At 44.5% G+C, this 8,748-nt stretch overlaps 1 pseudogene; it reads right to left on the bottom strand.

Annotated features, from left to right (window-relative positions):
• Positions 1-2,734: 2,734 nt before the first annotated feature.
• Positions 2,735-3,754, bottom strand: LOC147453996 (uncharacterized; annotated as a pseudogene).
• Positions 3,755-8,748: the final 4,994 nt, after the last annotated feature.

Raw genomic sequence — 8,748 nt, 5'->3', positions numbered from 1 at the left:
GGGACTGCACTAGCACACTGTAAAGAAATGGTTGTATCTCCTTGATCATATACCCAAATGAGCTCATTCTTGGCTCTAAAATTTCCCACATAACTTGAGCAACGAAGGCACCATCATTGATGTGGCATTTTGAACTATTTTGAGCTATGTTTAGGCTATTTTTGGCCATTTTTGCCCAAAAATGCCCCTTTTTGTATGTAAAAAGCCCAAACGACCTGGAAAAATCCCTGAATTTGTAAAAAAATCCATTGGGCTCAAATTTCATGTTGAACCTCATTTTCCACTTGGTAAGCACTTTGGACACGTCTTTTACGCTCGCGCATGAAATCTGCTATTTTTGGTCGAGATTGCGCGCATTGAATTTTCTAGGCAAAACGAGCAGGCCACTTTGAAACACTTGACATTTGTACATTCATAAATAAAAATAGGCATGCTTTAATGTGTTAAAACATGCGACAATGCCACGTCCCTAGCCTCACCTACCTGGCAAAGTATGTATACGCCTCCAACTATGGCAACCGTTTTCCCATATATATCACACTATGTCATCATAGCATTTGGTCCCACATAACAAAAGCATTGAGAGTGCGGTAGATATTTTGATTTCACATTATGGACGTTGGAAAGGGGAAAATGCGAAAATCACCAACACACAATCTGAATGCCTCTCTATAGCCCAATGATTTCACAACACCCCTATCCCCTAGCAAACACACACCTCGATACACAATCTGCAAACTACTATTGTGCACTCATAGACCTGAACATTCCCGGCTACCCATACCCAACCACCCAGCATGCTAGCATAGAGGTCCTTCTTAACCCTTCATAGTACCTTATACCATGGGTAAGCTATCCACTATCGGTCAATATACACTAATGCTTCAAACAACCACTAGCATACCCACAATTCCTTATACAAGCTTGCTCTTTGGATATAACACTCACACAAGAAACATTTATCACTCGCACAACCCTTCACTCAAAGACATGATGAGAGAAAAAAAGGACGCCAGTTTGAGAATAGAGTGGGTAACAAGCACGGCAAAAAATTCTTCAGCAAGAAGGTGTACAATGATGGATTTTTATAAGTAAAAATGCCTTTCTTTAGCTTATGTCAGGCCTCTTGCTGGCTCAGTTGCTTTTGCTGCTTTGGAAATATCTGTCACTTGTTGGCATCGATTGTCCTTGGAATCATCTTCCTTCTTCTCATGCGGCCTTTTATCACCAAACCCTGGCGGCCCCTTTATTGGCCACCCTCTCTAGTGTTCCAAGCCACACCATCTATGGCGGCCTCTCTCTTGTCACGGCCCAGGTGGCTACAATAGCACCCTGTTTTTTCTGCTCTCTGGCGCTCCCTCCTTTGATGGCACCCCTCTCAACCCCAAGTCGACTACTCAATGACCCCTCTAGCCAGCCAAGGCTAGCCCCTTGTGATCTCCTAGCTCTTGCTCACGAAGCTTCTCTTCAGCACCCCTAACCTCTCTTGGCCTCGCCCTATGAAGCCAGCCTCTGTAGCCCCTCCAACCTGCAGCTCTTGGCCCTCCTGTGCTCTCCCCAAGGGCAGCTCCTCACGAGCCCTGTTTGGCCAATAGAGACCTCGCTATCACCCCCTCAGCAAACTGGCCGACTTCCTCCCCTATGGAACTGCTGTGCTCTCCTTTTCTACTCCCATATGGCAACCACCTAGATGGCGTCGCCACCCCATGCAGTCTGCAGTGCGCTGCCACCTTCATGCATCGTTTTTTTTTCTGTTCAAGTTAAAGCTTAAAAAAGCTATGGGTTTGGCCCCCTTGCACACGCCATAAACTGCCGAGGCAACAAAGCTCCATAAAAATCATCTTTAGACGAGTGTCGGCAATCTTCAACCCGCATCCGATTGGGCCGCTCTTAATCATTGGGCTTCATGCATCCAGAGAGCTTTGAAATCACCAAGAAGTACACTTCGAGCACTCCTAAACTTCCCTGACTAGTAGAGCTAAAATTTGTCCTTCAACTTTCTAAAATCCACATTTAGCATACACACCCTGGCAAGTAGAGCGTCCTGCAGACATCTGATCAAAATCTCATATCACAAACTTCATAGCATTTGCATACAGTATCCCTTGCCTCGTTCCCGACCTTGTGATATAAGCATTTGCTTCTGTCATCTGTGATAGCAAAAAACACTTGCAGTGTCGACTAGCGAGTGCTCCATCTTGATGTACCTCTCTCCTAGCACCATCAAATACCTGCCCAATGTCCCTGTCACTTGCCTGCAAACTACCATGCTTGGACTTCTTGCACTTCCATAGGTTGACACAGTTTGGGTGCACCATCATTGCCCACCCCCTCGTTGAGCATTCATGCTCAACCACAGTATTATTTAGGTAGAATAAGCATGTATAGAGAGTATGATATAACATAGATATATAGTGACTATATAGACAGGATATAGATAGAGAGAAAGTTGTTTGCTACTGCATCACCCTCCAGGGTCAAATGGAAAGCTTGAGGCTTTCCCAAGCATGGTGTAGAGCCCACCTATAAGATTAAAAAAAAAACATTTGCCGTGGCCATCAACCTGTAAAGCATGCACATTGAAGCCCCTCTTTGCACTTGTAGGCCAATAGACACGCCACCCTTCCAACTCTTTATAGCATGGAGCTTCATCACCCTGCACCCATAATCCTTCTTGTAAAGAAATCTCCAATAACACATGTATCCGTAGCATCGCATAAAGTAGCAAAACCCTTCAATTTGCCTCCACCGGCTGCATAGCCAAGCAAACATGTTTTCCTTGCACACCTGCATCCAAATCCATTATAATAGGCACTGACACCAACTCTTCATATCCAAGAGTATGACCTGCTCGAGCTTCAACCTGTTCTTCAAACACCTCATCACCAACAAGGTTGGCGGCACCTTCCTCTCTGCATGGAGTCTAGCTCTCATAGGCTGCATCTGCATCAATTTCCATAGAGTCATCTGCTGGAGCTAGTTCTCCACGGCTACACACAAACTCTGAAACTATATCATGCACCTCTACATGCCCATCAAGGCAAGGTTGCCCCACCCCCTGCATAGATAAATCACTTCGACATACGTTTGCTTCTGTTTCTACCTTCTGCAAGTCATCCTCAAAAACCTGCTCTTCAACTAGGTCTGATGCACAATCAAACCATACCTCTTCCTACAATAGGGACTCACCACCACAAGACACAAGAGAAGGCTGCTCGACTGGCCGGTTCACACAAGGTATTTCCACACTTGCACTATGCTTCTCCGAGATCTCGAGCTGGCTGATAGACAGCTCGTATACATCTTTCTTAACTTCATCTACATGAAAAACATCATAAGTTTCACACCTAGAAGACATAGATTCTGTCTCCCACATGCTATCTATGCCCAAAGCACTGCTAAAGCTATGGGAACTTTTGGACCCCTCTTCTGAACTTTCGGATTCTTGCACCACTACTATCCTTCTTGCTGCTAGTTCTGGAACCAACACTTCTTCTTTAAGATCTTCTATCACCTCATCCTCTTGAGCAAGAAAACTGGGTGGCACTCTGAATATGCCTCACTATATCTTTTGAGACCTGGTTGGCACTTGTTCTACCTCCTCTAGCCTGGCATCAGCTTCACGTGCTTTGATCAAATGCAGATCAAGAAAAGGAGCTTTTACCTCTTGATGCTCATCCATCTGTTTGCGCTTAGGTCCACTGGCTGCCGTGATTGTAGACTGTAGCAATCCTGCCTCCATCTTCTTCTTCATCTTTTGATTCTTTGCTCTGGCGACTTTGACAACTTCATCAAAGGTCCTTGGATCTTCATAATCCACTCTCTCACGAACATAGGGATGCAAGCAAGATAGAAACCTTTCCAGCTTAAAATATCCCGCATTGGTTGCTTGGGTAGCAGCCGCAAAATCCCCCCAGTACGCTTCAAATTTATCAACAAAGGCATTGAAATTTTCACTTACGTCCTGTTGCAAGCCTTTGATCTTTGCATCTGCTTCCAAAGCCGACACCACCTTTTCATACTTTTGTATAAATTGCTTGCAAAATCCGATCCAATTCTGCTTGTAAGCATCTTCTAAACCATCGAACCAAACTTTTGCTTTACCTTGCAGCACCAAAGGTAGAGTCTAAAGCTTTGCTTCATCACCTGGCATCCGCAGTACTGTCAGCATAAATAGCTCAAAATCGCCAATCCAATCATCAACATCTTCATCTCCTTTGGACACCGCACCAAATTCTTGCTTCATCTTGATTCACAAACACTTGGTTAAGAAGCAATCAATGGATCCTCCGTGGGGGCACCACAAGATGGAAAGGGGGAAATGAGAAAACCACCATCACACAATCTGAATGCCTCTCTATAGCCCAGTGATTTCACAACACCCCTATCCCCTAGCAAACACACACCTTGATACACAATTTGCAAACTACTATTGTCCACTCATAGACCTGAACATTCATGGCTACCCATACCCAACCACCCAGCATGCTAGCATAGAGGTACTTCTTATCCCTTCATAGTACCTTATACCATAGGTAAGCTATCCACTATCAGTCAATATACACTAATGCTTCAAATGACCACTAGCATACCCACAATTCCTTATACAAGCTTACTCTTTGGATATAACACTCACACAAGAAACATTTGTCACTCGCACAACCCTTCACTCAAAGACATGATGAGAGAAAAAAAGGACACCAGTTCGAGAATAGAGTGGGTAACAAGCACGGCAAAAATTCTTCAGCAAGGTGTACAATGATGGATTTTGATAAGTAAAAATGCCTTTCTTTAGCTTATGTCAGGCCTCTTGTGCGCTCACTTGCTTTTGTTGCTTTGGCAATCTCTGCCACTTTGTTGGCATCGATTGTCCTTGGCATCATCTTCCTTCTCTCATGAGGGCCCTTATCACCAAGCCCTGGTGGCCCCTTTATTGGCCACCCTCTCTAGTGTTCCAAGCCACACCATCTTTGGTGACCTCTGTCTTGTGACGGCCCAGGTGGCTGCAATAGCGCCCTGTTTTTTTTGCTCTCTGGTGCTCCCTCCTTTGATGGCGCCCCTCCCAGCCTCAAGTCGATTACTCAATGACCCCTCTAGCCAGCCAAGGCCATGCCCTAGTGATCTCCTAGCTCTTGCTCACGAAGCTTCTCTTCATCACCCCTAACCTCTCTTGGCCACACCCTATGAAGCCGGCCTCTGTTGCCCCTCCAACCTGTAGCACTCGACCCTCCTATGCTCTCCCCAAGGGCAGCTCCTCACGAGCCGTCTTTGTCCAATAACGACCTCGCTATTGGTCACCCCCTCAGCAAACTGGCCAACTTGCTTCCCTATGCAATTGCCGCGCTCTCCTTTTCTACTCCCGTATGGCAACTACCTGGATAGCGTCGCCACCCCATGCAGTCTGCAGTGCGCTGCCACCTTCATGCATCGTTTTTTTTCTTCAATTTAAAGCTTTAAAAAGCTTTGGTTTTGGCCCCCTTGCACACGCCAAAACTGCCGAGGCAACAAAGCTCCATAAAAATCATCTTTAGATAAGTGTCGGCAATCTTCAACCCGCATATGATTTGCGCGCTCTTAATCATTGGGCTTCATGCATCCAGAGAGCTTTGAAATCACCAAGAAGTACACTTCGAGCACTCCTAGACTTCCCCAACCACAATAGAGCTAAAATTTGTGCTTAACCTTTCTAAAATCCACATTTAGCATACACACCCTGGCATGTAGAGAGTCCTACAAAAATCTCGATCAAAATCTCATATCACAAACTTCATAGCATTTGCATACAGTATCCCTTGCCTCGTTCCTGAGCTTGTGATATAAGCATTTTCTCCTATCATCTGTGATAGCAAAAAACACTTCAAAACTCAACTAGCGAGTGCTCCATCTTGGTGTACCTCTCTCCTAGCACCATCAAATACCTGCCCAATGTCCCTGTCACTTGCCTGCAAACTGCCATGCCTGCACTTCTTGCACTTCCATAGGTCGACACAATTTTTGTGCACCAACGTGCCATGTCATGACATCCACCCCCTCAAAACCTGCACATCCTCCGACATGTGCCACACATATCTTTTGCTGGTTCAGTCTTCATTTAAGTCAACATACATATCAATTTCTTCATCGCTTGCAACAAAATCTAACGCATCATTCTCTCATTATTCATCTACCTCCATAACATTTTCATCAGAGCCTTCATTCTGACTTTGCTGTGAATAAAAGGGATCTGTATCACCTCTTCTTTTGAATAACTTGATTCTTTTCCCTGTGATGGGAATCTTCATTTTTGTCCCATCTAGTTCATGCAAGGTGTAAGTCGCATTCCCATGTACATGTTGAACCACATAAGGACCAAACCATCTCTTTGAAAGCTTTCTTATTGTTGAATGCTGGTTTGTCAAGATTATTTTCATACACCAACACCCAATCACCTTCCTCAATAGCTTTAGATCTGAGCCTATGCCTCTTATCAAATCTGTCTTTATTCTTTAACCTTGCATCTTTTAATCGTGCTACTGCATTCTCAATATCTTGAGGCCTTCTTTCTAACTATTGTATGTGCAAAGTAAGAAGGTCTTCCGTACTCATTCCATCTTCCCAAGGTAATACATTACATGTGGGAATTACATCCTCAATTGGCATTATAGGTTTTTGACCATAGTACGATCAGCCCATAGAGCATAAGGCAATAACCTAGGCCACTCTCCCATTTTACCTTTGCACACCTTAGCCAAAGCTTTAATGATAGGACGATGTCCACGCTCCAATTTACCATTTCCCTCAAGCTTATATGCAGTAGTGAGAGAAAGTTTAATGCCCAACCTAGAGAAAAACTCCCTTGCTTTGTTAGCATCCAACTCACCCTTGTCCGTTGTTATTTTTCCAACACAACCATACCGGCTAATTACATCATCCAAGAGGAACTTACATACCCCTTCTGTGTTTTTTGTTCTTAGAGCACGACATTCAACTTGGTTGGTTAAGTCTTCTCGTGCAAGCACTATGTATCTCATTTTCCCTAAGCCCAATGGCATTGTAACCAGATCTACTACCCACTTGTAATGCATGGCCAATGGGTAAGTAGGGTGCAACCCATCACGATGACATTGATAGACCGCTTTTGGCCTGTACAAAGTAGCATTTATATGCATGGTCATATGTACAAAAAGATGTAAATACATGCATTTGGGAGCTTTGCAAAGTGGTTTCAAGTTCAAAAAAAGATGCAACGTGTACACATTGTGAATAGACAGGTTCGCGTGCTAGCAGTCATACACATGTACATGGCCTTATAGGGTATCGGGGCCTTGGATATGGTTCTAGGTGGCTTATTTTGCTCTAGAGAATGTGTTTGAGCTTTCTAGAATGTAAATAATGCAAGCGACAAGTATGGGTACTCTCATCCCGCTCGAGAAGTGTGGGACATGCAGTAACTGTCTATCTACGGTGCCTGATGTGCGGTGATGCGTGCGCCTCCCTAGAAGTGGTAAAAAATAGAATGTGGGGATGTGTAAAAGTGTTTTGGGTATTGAGGATCTAGTGTAAAAAATTTGGTGAATTCTGGAGTCCGTTTGGGGTTTTTCTCGCGAAAAATGCCCGCCGGGGGTCAAAATTGACCAAAACTGGGTCAAAAAAGGTCAAAAAATGACAAAAAAACGATGTGAAAAGGCTTCAATTTTCCACACCAGTCACAGTTCTGTCAGTGTTCCAGCTGAGGGAGTATTTTTGAAGCCAAATCTTTCCACATTCACCTCTTTGTGTGGGGAAGGAAGCAGGGGTCCTACAGGTGGTCTAGTGCAGTCCTCTCGCATTCGCGTCTTGTTTTCGAGTGTGTGGAGGAGTGAATGAGAGATTTCTCTCTTCAATTTTGCACTTGGGAGAGTCTATGGAAGTTTTGAGGTTTCCATGGATGTGTGTGTGCGAGGAATTAATGGAAGAAGGTGCGACTTTCTGCAAGACTATGTGACCCTGTATCGGTGCCATTAGGGTTGGCGCTACTCCAAAGAGTCCAACAAAGTAGAGTTTGGTGAAGCTATTGCAATGGTTTGAGAGAGGCCTTTGTGGCTGGAGTTTTTGAGTTTTTGATGCCTTTTTGTTGTATATTTTAGTCACCATCAAGTGTGATTTTAAGTGTTGATCAACTCGACTCACCTTGTAGTGTCTGCGTGCAGGCAAGGGCTTGTAGGTCAAGGCGTTTGGAGTTTGAATTGAGCTTGTGGGTAGTATTTTTATTGCGCTCTTGAGTGGTGGTGGGTGTGGGTTGGAATTAAAGTAAATTTCTTGTGTGGTGTTGAGTTGTCTGGGTGTGTGAGTGTGCGCACGACGTCTTTTGCTCCATCATCCTTTGGCGATCATGCTGGGGAGTGGAAATTTGCCGGTTGTGCACCTAGGTGAAGTGGTTTTGTTGTGAAATTCGAGCTTCATTAACAAAAAGTGGTGGTTTGGTTGAGGTGCAAGAATTCAAATTTTGTAGAGTTACTCACGCAAGGGAGAAGCGACTCTGAAGAGATGGCTTATAGTCGGCCAGTGTTCACAGGGAAGGAGGATGTAAAGGACTGGATTGCGGACTTTGAGTGGCATACGCTTGGTATGCACATTGTGAATGACAAATCAAAGCTTTATGTATTTCCTCTTGCGCTCAAAGGAGAAGCTCGGGAGTGGTTTGAAGGTTTAGAGGAAGAAAAAAAGCAAACATGGGAGTAGGTGAAGCTGGCAATTTTGACAGGTTTGGAAAGAAACTAACCGCAACAG

This window comes from Adiantum capillus-veneris, chromosome 7 (assembly GCF_014529385.1).
Source record: "Adiantum capillus-veneris isolate H3 chromosome 7, ASM1452938v2, whole genome shotgun sequence".
Classification (NCBI taxonomy): Eukaryota; Viridiplantae; Streptophyta; class Polypodiopsida; order Polypodiales; family Pteridaceae; genus Adiantum; species Adiantum capillus-veneris.
The sequence above is the reverse complement of the archived record's forward strand: the minus strand, read 5'-3'. Positions and strand labels throughout refer to the sequence as shown.